Raw genomic sequence first — 13,576 nt, 5'->3', positions numbered from 1 at the left:
CAAACATATTTCTGGCTATCGGTATAGTATTTATAAATTTCTTGAATTAGTCAGTTGCATTCTGAACTGCGTCACAGAGAGAGGTTGTTGTTTCTGCGAACACAGGGATAGCAGAAGACCGAATACCATAAGGCATAGCAACAACAGTAGGCTCAGCAGCTCACCGAGTATGCTCTGCCTTTCAGTTCAATGATGTTTGTTCTGATAGTCCTCAACTCCACCTTCCTCATAACCTTTGATTCATTGATTGATTAAAAATATGTCTCTCACCCTTGAAGATACTTAATGATCCCAGCTCAATAGCATTCAGAACCTTCTACAATTGTTTCCCTCTCACTGATATGAGACTTTTTGGTTTTAATTGTCTCGTTTGTCTCGAGCACACCTTACTGAATTTACATTTGATTGCACCCTGTTCTATCACATATCTTCTGTGGCAAAAGCACAGTAAGAAAAGATAGTGAAAACCTGTAACTTCCTCCTTCTGCTCCCATATCAGATAAGATACAGCTCATCCAGCTCTGGGGATGTGTCCACTCTTTATTCTGCTACTCTCCCCGATTCCAATAAGTCACTGTTTAAACTGAAGACTGATATGAAGGGTGTATTTAACATATTCTCTGGAACCACGCACAGGCTGCCTCCTTGATCCCTAATACACCCCATTATTTTCCGCATTCGCCTCATTTCCTAAAGAAGGGCTCATGCCTGAAACTTCGATTCTCCTGTTCCTTGGATGCTGCCTGACCTGCTGCGCTTTTCCAGCAACACATTTTCAGCTCTGATCTCTAGCATCTGCAGTCCTCACTTTCTCCTCGAGTTAGCCTCTTCCCCAGTAAAGTGATAGAACACCGACTGATGTTTTATCACATCCCATTTTTGCTTTTCTACTGATTTCCTTAAGTTCAGTCTTACACATTACACATTCTCACTCTATCAGCGGAGCAGGTAAGGGCTGTTTGGCAGTGGCTGCTTGAAGGCTCGGTGACATTTGTTGAAAAGTTTAAATTTGAAAGGTTTTCTTTAAGAAAACGACGGAGCAGATCCGGAAGCTGGTGTAGCACAAGCTTACCTGGGTCTACACCTGAACCTGAGGGGCATGGGTATCCTTGGGGGGAGGTTTGATAGTGCTCTTGTGGGGGGGTGGGGTGGGGTTAAACTAACTCTGCAGGGGCATGGGAACCTAGACTGTAGATTTAGGGTGCAGTGCCTGGAGTGGAGGGTGGTTAGGAACATGGCATCAATCTCAAAGGAGGGTGCCTGTAAAGAGGAAAGTGGCTTGAAGAGTGTATACTTCAATGCAAGAAGTGTACGAAGTAAGGTAGGTGAACTTGAAGCGTGGGTTGGTACCTCGTATTTCGATGTTGTGGCTATTACGGAGACATGGGTAGAACAGGGACAGGATTGGCCGTTGCAGGTTCCAGGGTTTAAATGTTTTAATACGGTCAGAGGTGGCGGTAAAAGAGGGGGAAGTGTAGCATTGCTTGTCAAAGATAGTATTACAGTGGTGGAAAGGACGATGGATGAAAACTCGCCATCTGAGGTAGTTTGGGCTGAGGTTAGGAATAGGAAAGGTGAGGTCACTCTGTCAGAAATTTTCTCCAGGCTTCCTAATAGTCCTAGAGATGTAGAAGAAAGGATTGCGAGGATGATTCAGGAAAAGAGTGAAAGTAATAGGGTGGTTGTTATGGGGGACTTTAACTTTCCACATATTGACTGGGAAAGCTATAGCTCGATTTCGTTAGGTGGTTCGGTGTTTGTCCAATGTGTGCAGGATGGTTTCCTGACACAATATGTAGACAGGCCAACAAGATGTGAGGCCATACTGGATTTGGTTCTGGGTAACGAACCAGGCCAGGTGTTAGAATTGGAGGTAGGTGAGCACTTTTGGGACAGTGACCACAATTCGGTGACTTTTACTCGAGTGATGGAGAGGGATAAGTGTGCACTGCAGGGCAAGAGTGATAGCTGGGACAGCGAAATTATGATGCGGTGAGGCACGACTTAGGATGTGTGAATTGGAAAAGTAGGCTTCAAGGCAAGGGCGCAATTGATATGTGGAGTTTGTTCAAGGAGCAACTATTGAGTGTACTTGATAAGTATGTACCTGTCAGGCAGGGAGGAAAATGTCATGTGAGGGAGCCATGGTTTAATAAGGAATTGGAATCCCTTGTTAAAGGGAAGAGGGCGGCCTATGGAAAGATGAGGCGTGAAGGATCAATTGGGGTGATTGAGAGTTATAAGGTAGCTAGGAAGGATCTGAAGAGAAAGATAAGAGCAGCAAGGAGGGGACGTGAAAGGTCCTTAGTTGGTAGGATTAGGGAAAACCCAAAGGCTTTCTATAGGTAAGTCAGGAATAAAAGAATGACCAGGGTCGGAATAGGTCCAGTCAAGTGTACTAGTGGGAAGTTGCGTGTGGAGGCTGAAGAGATTGACGAAACACTGAATGAGTACTTTTCATCAGTGTTCACACAGGAACAGGACATTGTTGCCGATGTGAATACGGAGTCACAATTAATTAGAATGGACGGCTTTGAGGTATGTAGGGAAGAGGTGTTGGAAATTCTGGAAAGGGTGAAAATAGATATGTCCCCTGGGCCTGATGGCATTTATCCCAGGATTCTCTGGGAAGCAAGGGAGGAGATTTCAGAACCATTGGCCTTGATTTTTATGTCGTCGTTGTCTACAGGAATAGTGCCAGAAGACTGTAGGATAGCAAATGTGGTTCCCTTGTTCAAGAAGGGGAGTAGGGATAATCGTAGGAACTATAGGTCAGTGAGTCTCACTTTTGTTGTGGGCAAAGTCTTAGAGAGAATTGTAAGGGATACGATTTATGAACATTTCGATAGGAATAATGTGATCAAGGATAGTCAACATGGTTTTTTGAAGGGCAGGTCGTGCCTCACAAACCTTATTGAATTCTTTGAGAAGTTGACTAAGGAGATGGAAGAGGGTAAAGCGGTAGATGTGGTGTATATGGATTTTAGTAAGGCGTTTAATAAGGTTCCCCATGGTAGGCTACTGCAGAAAAAAAGGAGGTATTGCATTGAGGGTGAGTTGGAGGTTTGGATTAGGAATTGGCTGGCTGGAAGAAGTCAGAGGGTAGTAGTTGATGGTAAGGGTTCACCTTGGAGTGCAGTTACTAGCGGTGTTTCGCAAGGATCTGTTTTGGGACCATTGCCGCTGTCCTTTTTATAAATGACCTGGAGGAGGGGCTAGAAAGTTGGGTGAGTAAGTTTGCGGATGATACGAAAGTCGGTGGTGTTGCTGACAGTGAGGAAGTATGTGGCAGGTTACAGCGGGATATTGATACGCTACAGAGCTGGGCCGAAAGGTGACAAATGGATTTCAACGTAGGTAAGTGTGAGGTGATTCACTTTTGTGAAAGTAACAAGAAGATGGGGTACTGGGCTAATGGTCGGATACTTGGTAGTGTGGATGAGCAGAGGGATCTTGGTGTCCATGTACACAGATCTCTGAAAATTGCCACCCAGGTAAATAGTGCTGTGAAGAAGGCATATGGCGTACTGGCTTTTATTGGTAGAGGAATTGCGTTCCGGAGTCCTGAGGTCGTGTTGCAGTTTTATAAGACTCTGGTTCTGCTGCGTCTGGAGCATTGTGTGCAGTTTTGGTCGCCATATTATAGGAAGGATGTGGAGGCACTGGAACGGGTGCAGAGGAGGTTTACCAGGATGTTGCCTGGTATTGTTGGAAGATCGTATGAGGAAAGGCGGAGGCACTTGGCGCTGTTTTCATTGGAGAAAAGAAGGTTTAGGGGTGATTTGATAGAGGTGTACAAGATAATTAGGGGTTTAGATAGGGTTGACCATGAGAACCTTTTTCCACGTATGGAGTCAGCTATTACGAGGGGGCATAGCTTTAAATTAAGGGCTGGTAGGTATAGGACAGATGTTCGGGGTAGATTCTTTACTCAGCGAGTCGTGAGTTCATGGAATGCCCAGTCAGTAGCAGTGGTGGACTCTCCCTCTTTATGGGCATTTAAACGGGCATTGGATCGGCATATGGAGGATAGTGGGTTAGTGTAGGTTAGGTGGGCTTGGATCGGCGCAACATCGAGGGCCGAAGGGCCTGTCCTGCGCGGTATTCTTCTATGTTCTATGTTATAGGGATTCCATTGATCTGCTCACTTTATAGCTGCTCTAAGCTTCTCTTCACTTTATTATTCAGCTCTGAATATTTGCTGATGTTGAAGGCTCTGTGGGTCATTTTCCTTCATTGGATCTTAGATTGTAAAGTATTGGGCCCATACCCTCACCAATTCCATTTTGAGCATGAACACCCCTCCCCACTCCACGCTATTTGACTACAGCTTTACCCAGAATTAGAATTCCACTATTTAAAAGGCATCTGGATGGGAATATGATTAGCAAGGGTTTGGAGGGATATGAGCCAGGTGCTGGCTAGTGAGACTAGATTAGGTTGAGTCCAGAACTAAATCATCCCTTGTTGTATCTTTCACATGCTGATACAAGGAGGTCTCAGCAATAAATGTCAAAATGTTTGCCCCCTCTTAAAAGCACGTGAGTGCCCCAATAAATGTTGCATATTGAAAAGCATGAATATAATTACCTTCTTATTGTTTGTATACACTACAGCGATTGGTTACACATTGGCTCATGTCTTTTCTTCTTACTGGTGATCTTTAATATGACCCTAGCAATTATCTGTCATCGTTTTATTCTAATCGCAATCCTTGAAGCCTCAGTTGAAGGCCCGTCCAAGTTGTTGTCCCTCTGACAGCAGTAATTGATGCCTTAATTAATAAAACAACAGCATCTCCTGCCTATAGTCCCATGCTACAGAATATGGAGTTGCCAATCCTGACCTCCTTCAAACACCTCTCTGATGGCAAAAAAATGTCACAATTTCACGTGTCAATCTGTTCCCTTATCACATCTGTCTGACATGTAATAATCCTAGCTCCAAGGTAAAGAACATACAGCCTGGAATATAAAACCAGGAACAGTCTGTACCTCGTGTGTACTTTGGAGTTTGTTATCAGGCTTCCCAATCTACGAACCAAAACTGTAAATCTAAGACTGTAAGAAGCAATGTTTTTTGAATCATCATTTTTTAAAAACATTAATGCATCAAATGTCACTTTCCCGAACTGAGCGATCACCTCCACATACCATGAGTTTCTGATGATTAATTCCCCTCTCAGTGTGCAGGGGGAAAGCCCTCAGTAATGGGCAGTGTGTATTAAGTCTCTCCACAAGTGCATGTGTTCCCAGCGATGCTGCTGGAGTGTGCAGGGTACCGGCTTGTGCTGACCCTTTGTGAACAATAATCACTCTCCTACTCTCCTTCTGGTAGATCAAACTTGCCTCTCATCATGTGGAGTTCCTCACAGAAAATTGTACGTGCCTTCCTATGTTTTCCATTCCATGATCCCAAGGATATTGGGAATCATATTGACTCAGGAAGTCACCACCACATGTATCTCTGAAATGGAAAGCAGTCAGTAAGTGGGTTGAACAGGCCATTATAGAGTGGACCACCTGAGATGAAGCACAGACTGTTTCTCCCAGGTTGTGGATTCTCATCAACTGGTGAATGGGGGAGAGAGTGACTTGAGAAAGCTGGGGAGTGGCATTAGGTCGAGACTTGCACTTATGGTGCCAATTGTTACATTTAACTAAGTGTCAGTACAATGTGTGTGTGGTGACATACATCAGACAAAATCAACACAGTTCAGTTATTAAAGTGGTTATCGGCTTGGTATTTGCTGCTGTTTCCCACAGAGCAACTCGACAGGACTGATCTCGATTGAAACCCACTCTAAAGCAGGTTTGGTGACCCATGTATTAATCTCTGGCCATCTACACAGAAGTTCAATTTTATTTTGACACTGATGAGTGTGAAGGTGACATATACTGCTTATGGCTTTAGAATGTTTAGTGTGAGACAGTGTGCTCCAGAAGGCAGTCAAATTGTGAATTTCTTCATCCTGGGTCTGGTGCAGGGTGCAAATATCTGGAATCTCGGAGGCAGGCCAGATGCTGACAAGTGGCTTGTGCGGTGTGTTCTGGCAAGACATGCCCATCCATTTGCTCCCTGGAGCAGGCTTAGGCTGAAGATGAATTTGCAAGACCTGTTTGCTGGTCAGTCATTGGTATGTAATTTGGACAGCATTTGTGTCTACACAAAGACCAGTGATAGGCTATTGGTTAGATTTCACCTGCCCAGGATGAGCTGCGAATGATTTCTTGTGATAGTATGTTTGAATAACTACCCTGACCCAAGCTGGAAGGTCTCTGGGTAGGTTGAGGAGCAGGCCAGTGTGTCACTCAGTATTACAGGCAGCTGTGATTTCCAGTAGCACTATGCCTGAATTCAGATCCTTTGTTATCTATTTATTATGTACGTCGTGATTGCAAGTGATGAGTTTCCTGGTATGAACAATAATAAAATATCTCCTGTGTTTTGTAAATTGGGGCCAACAATACCATGTGAACTCCGACTATTTCCCATAACAATGCCTGCATTATCTCTGAGAACAACTACATTGTTACTATATCTTTGGAACTAAAATATAAACTCATTCCAAGACTTTATGATGCAAAATTAAAAGAAAAATACATGTTATTTTTTATTGAACAGAGAATATTTGCCTCATTTTTGTGGATCACAATTAAATATTCAACGTCAATATTCAAATGAATACATTCTCACTCTAACATTTCGAAAGTTGTTTGCCTCTAAACCATTACATATTCACAGTGAGCAAACAATTCAACAATCAAATAGATTTAGCGTTCTTATGAATTAAAATATAATTAACCAATTTAATTTGTCACTGAAATGTATGAGCATTAGCTAATTGCAAATAATTTAAGAATGACAATAATTCAATATACATTTCGTTAATGATTTGTGTTATTAAATGGTATTTGTCACGAAGCCAAAGCACGTGGATCCAATATAAAATGAACATTGTTTTCTGAATATTGAAGTAAACTCAAAGTGCAGGCTCAGCTGACCAAATGGAAGGGCTGGGAAATGAGCTGTTACAAAATGGATACATGCAACAATTGGCAATTAAATGGATACCTGAGTTTGGTTGCTGTTTTGACAACAATCCAAATTTAACCAAATAGTTTAAGCTATACTCTGGATACTAAAACCCAAATTTCGAAATTCGAGTTTGAATGTATTGTTTTGATGACATCAGACCAATGACAGGGAACGATGATGGGCGTATGAAAAAGAGTGGGCATTTTGAAAAGTGGTTAGACCTGCTGCCACCGAATAACAGAGCAACTGCTGTTGAGTCGAAGAGCAAAGTGCCTATTTAAAACCTTGGTCTCAAAGATATCAGAGAGCAGTCTATCAAAAAGATGCCTTTTGCTGGAAAACATATTCAGAGTAAAAAGAAATAAGTCAAGAGTGTGGTGGTGGAAAAGCACAGTAGGTCAGGTAGCATCCGAGAAGCAGCAGTATCAACATTTCGAGCAAGAGCCCTTCATCAGCACAACGATCTTGACTCTAATCTCCAGCATCTGTAGTTCTCACTTTCGCTTCGTAAAAAGGAATAAGACGACCCGGTGAAATCAGTGGGTAAGAGATTGATTACAGCAGAGAAGGTAGAGACTGTGAAGACATGTGATTACTTTAATGCAATATTTATTGTGTGTTTTGGAACAGCATATCAATAGGGTTGTGCTCAGTTAAGGGAAGCAATGTTCAGTTTCTTAATAGTTTTGTTCGTAAAGAAAATTGCTACTTTTCTTTAAAAAGGTGACAGTTACGTGTTCCCTTTTAGTCCCTCACTCTTCCAACAGATGACAAGCTGAGGCGAGCGTTTCTGTGTGTTTAGCTTCATTTAGTAGTAGTTTGACCTCTGCATTTTAACAGATTTTGGGTTCGTCTGGTAAGACAATAGACAATAGACAATAGATGCAGGAGTAGGCCATTCAGCCCTTCGAGCCTGCACCGCCATTCAATATGATCATGGCTGATCATTCCCAATCAGTATCCTGTTCCAGCCTTATCTCCATAACCCTTGACTCCACTATCTTTAAGAGCTCTATCCAATTCTTTCTTAAATGAATCCAGAGACTGGGCCTCCACTGCCCTCTGGGTCAGAGCATTCCACATAGCCACCACTCTCTGGGTGAAGTAGTTTCTCCTCATCTCTGTCCTAAATGGTCTACCCCGTATTTTTAAGTTGTGTCCCCTGGTTCGGCACTCCCCCATCAGTGGAAATATGTTTCCTCCTGCCAGAGTGTCCAATCCTTTCACAATCCTATACGTTTCAATCAGGTTCCCTCTCAGTCTTCTAAACTCAAGGGTATACAAGCCCAGTCGCTTCAGTCTTTCCGTGTAAGGCAATCATGCCATTCCAGGAATTGACCTCGTGAACCTACGCTGCACTCCCTCAATAGCCAGAATGTCTTTCCTCAAATTTGGAGACCAGAACTTTACACAGTACTCCAGGTGTGGTCTCACCAGGGCCCTGTACAGCTGCAGAAGCACCTCTTTACTTCTATACTCAATCCCTCTTGTTATGAAGGCCAGCATGCTATTAGCCTTCTTCACGACCTGCTGTACCTGCATGCTTGCCTTCATTGACTGTTGGACAAGAACACCCAGATCTCTCTGAACAGCCCCTTTACCTAATTTGATACCATTGAGGTAGTAATCTGCCTTCCTGTTCTTGCCACCAAAGTGGATAACCATACATTTATCCACATTAAACTGCATCTGCCATGCATCTGCCCACTCACCCAACTTGTCCAGGTCACCCTGTAATCTCCTAACATCCTCATCACATTTCACCCTACCACCCAGCTTTGTATCATCAGCAAATTTGCTAATGTTATTGCTGATACCATCTTCTATATCATCAACATATATTGTAAAAAGCTGCGGTCCCAGCACGGATCCCTGCGGTACCCCATTGGTCAGTGCCTGCCATTCCGAAATGGAGCCGTTAATCACTACCCTTTGCTTCCTATTAGCCAACCAATTCTCTATCCAATCTAGTACTTTGCCCCCAATACCGTGCGCCCTAATTTTACTCACTAACCTCTTGTGTGGGACCTTATCAAAAGCTTTCTGAAAGTCCAGGTACACTACATCCACTGGATCTCCCTCGTCCATCTTCCGAGTTACATCCTCAAAACATTCAAGACGATTAGTCAAGCATGATTTCCCCTTCATAAATCCATGCTGACTCTGTCCTATCCTGTTACTATTATCCAGATGTGCCGTAATTTCATCCTTTATAATAGACTCCAGCATCTTTCCCACCACTGAGGTCAGACTAACTGGTCTATAATTTCCTGCTTTCTCCCGCCGACCCTTCTTAAAAAGTAGCACAACATTAGCCGCCCTCCAATACTCAGGAAGCGACCCCGATTCACCAGCGCATCCACGATTTCCCGAGCCACGTCCTTCAGTACCCTGGGATGCAGGCCATCAGGTCCCGGAGACTTATCAACCTTCAGACCCAACCGTCTCTCCAACACCAAATCCTGGCAAATAAAAAATTCCCTTAAGTTCAGGTCCTTCAGCCACTGTTACCTCAGGGAGATTGCTTGTGTCTTCCCCGGTGAACACAGATCTGAAGTATCCATTTAATTCCTCTGCCATTTCTTTGATCCCAGTAATATATTCCCCTGTTTCTGTCTTCAGGGGCCCAATTTTTGTCCTTACCATTTTTTTGCCTTGGACATACCTAAAAAAGCTTTTACTATCCTCCTTTATATTCTTGGCCAGTTTACCTTCGTACCTCATTTTTTCTCTGCGTATTTCCTTCTAACTAATCCTCTGTTGTTCTTTAAAAGCTTCCCAGTCCTCAGTTTTCCCACTTATCTTCGCTAAGTTATACTTTTTCTCTTTTAACTTTATGTTTCTTTACTTCCCTCGTCAGCCACGCCCGCCCATGTGTCCTCCTGGGATCTTTCTTCCTTTTAGGAATGAACTGATCCTGCAACTTCTGCATTATACACAGAAATATCCGCCATTGTTCCTCCACGGTCTTCCCTGTTAAGGTATTGCACCATTGAACTTTGGCCAGTTGCTCCCTCATAGCTCCAAATTTCCCTTTATTCAACTGAAATATTGTCACTTCCGATTGTACCCACTCCCTCTCAAATTGCAGATTGAAGCTTATTGTATTATGGTCACTACTTCACAATGGCTCCTTCACTTCGAGGTCACTGACCAATTCAGGTTCGTTACACAATACCAGATCCAGAAACGCCTTATCCCTGGTCGGCTCCAGCACCAGCTGCTCTAAAAATCCATCTCTGATTCACTCCACAAAGTCTCTTTCTTGAGGCCCGATACCATCCTGATTCTCCCAGTCTACCTGCATGTTAAAATCCCCCATAACAACTGTAGTAACATCTTTGCGACAAGCCAATTTCAGCTCCTGATTCAACTTACATCCGACATCCAGACTACTGTTTGGGGGCCTGTAGATGACTCCCATGAGGGTCTTTTTACCCTTAGTGTTTCGAAGCTCTATCCACACTGACTCTACATCCCCCGACTCTAGGTCCCCCCGCGCAAGGGACTGAATATCCTCCCTTACCAACAAGGCCACCCCACCCCCTCTGCCCGTCAGTTTGTCCTTACGATAGCACGTGTAGCCTTGAATATTCATTTCCCAGGCCCTGTCCCCATGAAGCCAGGTCTCAGTTATCCCCACAATATCGTATCTGCCAATTTCCAAAAGAGCCTCAAGCTCATCCACCTTGTGTCTAATGCTTCGTGCATTCGTATATAGAATTTTTAATTTGTTACTGCTCTCACCCAACCCCTCAACCCTTATTTCACTTGGTATTGGGCAGGTTTGAACAGATTTGGGGTACCAAAGCTCCCAGCAGATTTAAACACTTGTGGTGATTCGTGTCATAAATCTTTAAATAAAACATAGTTGAAATAATTTGTTTCATTTTGATTACATGTGGTCGGTTAAATTTAAAGAGAATAAAATGGCTCTTCACATTGCTAAAGAGGTTCTGAGGTTTGAAGATGTTTCCCAACTTTGTCAAGGAAGGTTAGAAAGACAGAGGATAGATATTCTTTTGGAATTAGCAAACAGATTAGTATTGGTTTATCCATGGACATAAGGAAATTGAAATGGACTTGGTCAAACACTGAGGTATATTAGAGAAACAGAAGTGCAGCGGAGTTAGAAAAACGTAAACTGTATGAGCCAAATGGAATGAGAAGAAAAAGAAAGGGAGAGAAGGATATTAGCTGAGCAAAAAGATAGATAGAAGAAAGAAGAGAGAGAGAGAAAAGGAGACTGAGAAGAGAGGGATTAAAAAACTGAAAGAGAGAGAGAGAGAAACGGAGAGAAGTTTCTTCGCTCAGCAAAGAGAGAGATGAAGGAGAAAGAGAAAGGGAGAGAGTGTGAACTTCAGTAGTTGCAAATTAGTCAGGGAAATCAAGTTTAGAGGATGGAAATTAAGTCAAGAGAGTTCATTGTGCTGGAGGGATTCATAAGCGCATTTCCAGAGAACTGACGTGATGAACAGAAATTTCAAGAAGTGAGAAGAGCAGCAGAGATGACCGAGAAATGTGCATTGATGCATGACGTGAAATTTAGTTTCTGACACGAATTTCATCCGTGTGAGGGATAGAAATTAGAAGCAGGCGAGATCCTTCACTATCAAGTAAAGAGTCGAGCACACTTGGAATAGTTCTTCATTGGTGATAAAAAGAATTCCAAGAAAACGAAAGGCCTCAGGTGTTTCCACGGTGGTAAGATGGGACACGAAAAGTCACAGTGCTGGTCGTGGAAGAATGACATTGTGGGTATAGATGTGGCAAAAGAGGCTAATCCAATGGTATTCGGGAAAGTAGTAAAGGAGATCCAAAGAAAAGCCGATGAGCTGCAGGAGAATGCACAGCCCTAGCAGTGGTGGGATATTGAGTTAGTTGCTGATCTCTTTGAAGACTTTATCTCTGTGGAAAAAGTTTACTCAGGAAGATCAGGAAGAGACTGGAAATAAGTTATTATTTCATGAGGTAAGGGATATGGTCAGTCTCTGATGGTAAGAGATGAAAGTATTTTCACGCTTTCTGACATGTTACCCGAGAAGGTAATAATCTGTTGAATAGATAGGTAGAAAGTTAGCATTCCCCTGTGTAAGATCAGGTTGGAGAGCTAAATCAAGACCGTGGAAGGAACTGTAGGAGTGATTGACAGAATGTCAGTTTCAGGAATACAATTTGTTCTTGGGAATTATTTAGCAGGATCCAAGGTGGGAGTGACACCCCTTGTAATGAAGAAGCCAATGGAAGATCAGGGATCTAAGGAGTTACAAGAAGAATGCCATGGAAATTTTTCAGACTCTGTCGTAGTAAGAAGGCACTGTCATAAGTTACAGCAAGAAGGAAAGACGAAGAAGTTGAGGTTCATTTAGCTGACACCCTGTATGTTGTAATGGTACAGCAAAACCCTTAACAGGCAGTTGGTCAGACAGAAGCGTTTTGTCCAGAAAGGCTAAGAGACTAGCAACAGAAAGATGAGAAGATATATATTATGACGCCAAATCAGAAAACGAATCAGAATATGTTCCTGAGGGTTATTATCTTAAGGATAGAAGCCTAAAACAAAAGTGGAGACCCCAGCAGGTGAGTGCAGATGAGAAATGGGCAGAGGTGCACCAGATTGTGTTGCCTGTATTTTACAGACAGGAAGTGTTATGGGTAGAACATGAATTACCAGAAGGAGGTCACCTAGTTGTAAGGAGGACTTGGGCTAATGTACAAAAGCACTTCCTTTGGCCTGGCATGCACAAGAATGTGGTTGAATATTGCCACACATGTTATTACATGCCGAATGGTAGGTATGCCACAGGCAGTAATAAAATCAGTAGCTTTGTTGCCAATTCCCGCATTTGAAGAATCTTTCACACGGGTTATGATTGATTGTGCAAGTCCCCTCCCTAACAATAATTTGGGAATCAGCACTTGCTAACCATAATGCAAATGTCTACTAGATTTCGGAGTCAATTCCATTCCGGAGTTTTAAGACAAAAAGGATGGTCTGGAGTTGGTAGCTTTCTTTGCCCGATATGAGCTGCCTGGAGAGATTCAATCAGGACAACGGTCCCATTACACTGCGGAGACTTTTAAGGAAGTCTTGGATAGCATACAACACTTTGAACTACATAAAAACAAGGACTGCAGATGCTGGAAACCGGATTCTAGATTAGAGTGGTGCTGGAAAAGCACAACAGTCCATGCAGCATCCGAGGAGCAGGAAAATCGACGTTTGAGGCATAAGCTCTTCATCAGGAATCCTGATGCCCGAAACGCCGATTTTCCTCCATGAACTGCTGTGCTTTACCAGCAGCACTCTAATCTCCAACACTTTAAACCAATTCCGAACCATCCAAAATCCCAAGGAGCCTTGGAAAGATGGCATTGACCCTGAAGACAATACACATTCAGGATACACTGCATGATTGATTCAAGGTATCGAACTTGTATGGATTGCCGTGAGAGATGCCCCAAATGAATCTACTCAGTTTACTACCTTTGAGTTAATATTTGGACAGGAAGTGAGAGGGCCCTTGAAACTAAAAAA

The sequence above is a fragment of the Chiloscyllium punctatum genome, chromosome 18 (assembly GCF_047496795.1).
Source record: "Chiloscyllium punctatum isolate Juve2018m chromosome 18, sChiPun1.3, whole genome shotgun sequence".
Lineage (NCBI taxonomy): Eukaryota > Metazoa > Chordata > Chondrichthyes > Orectolobiformes > Hemiscylliidae > Chiloscyllium > Chiloscyllium punctatum.
This window is presented reverse-complemented; position numbering follows the sequence as displayed.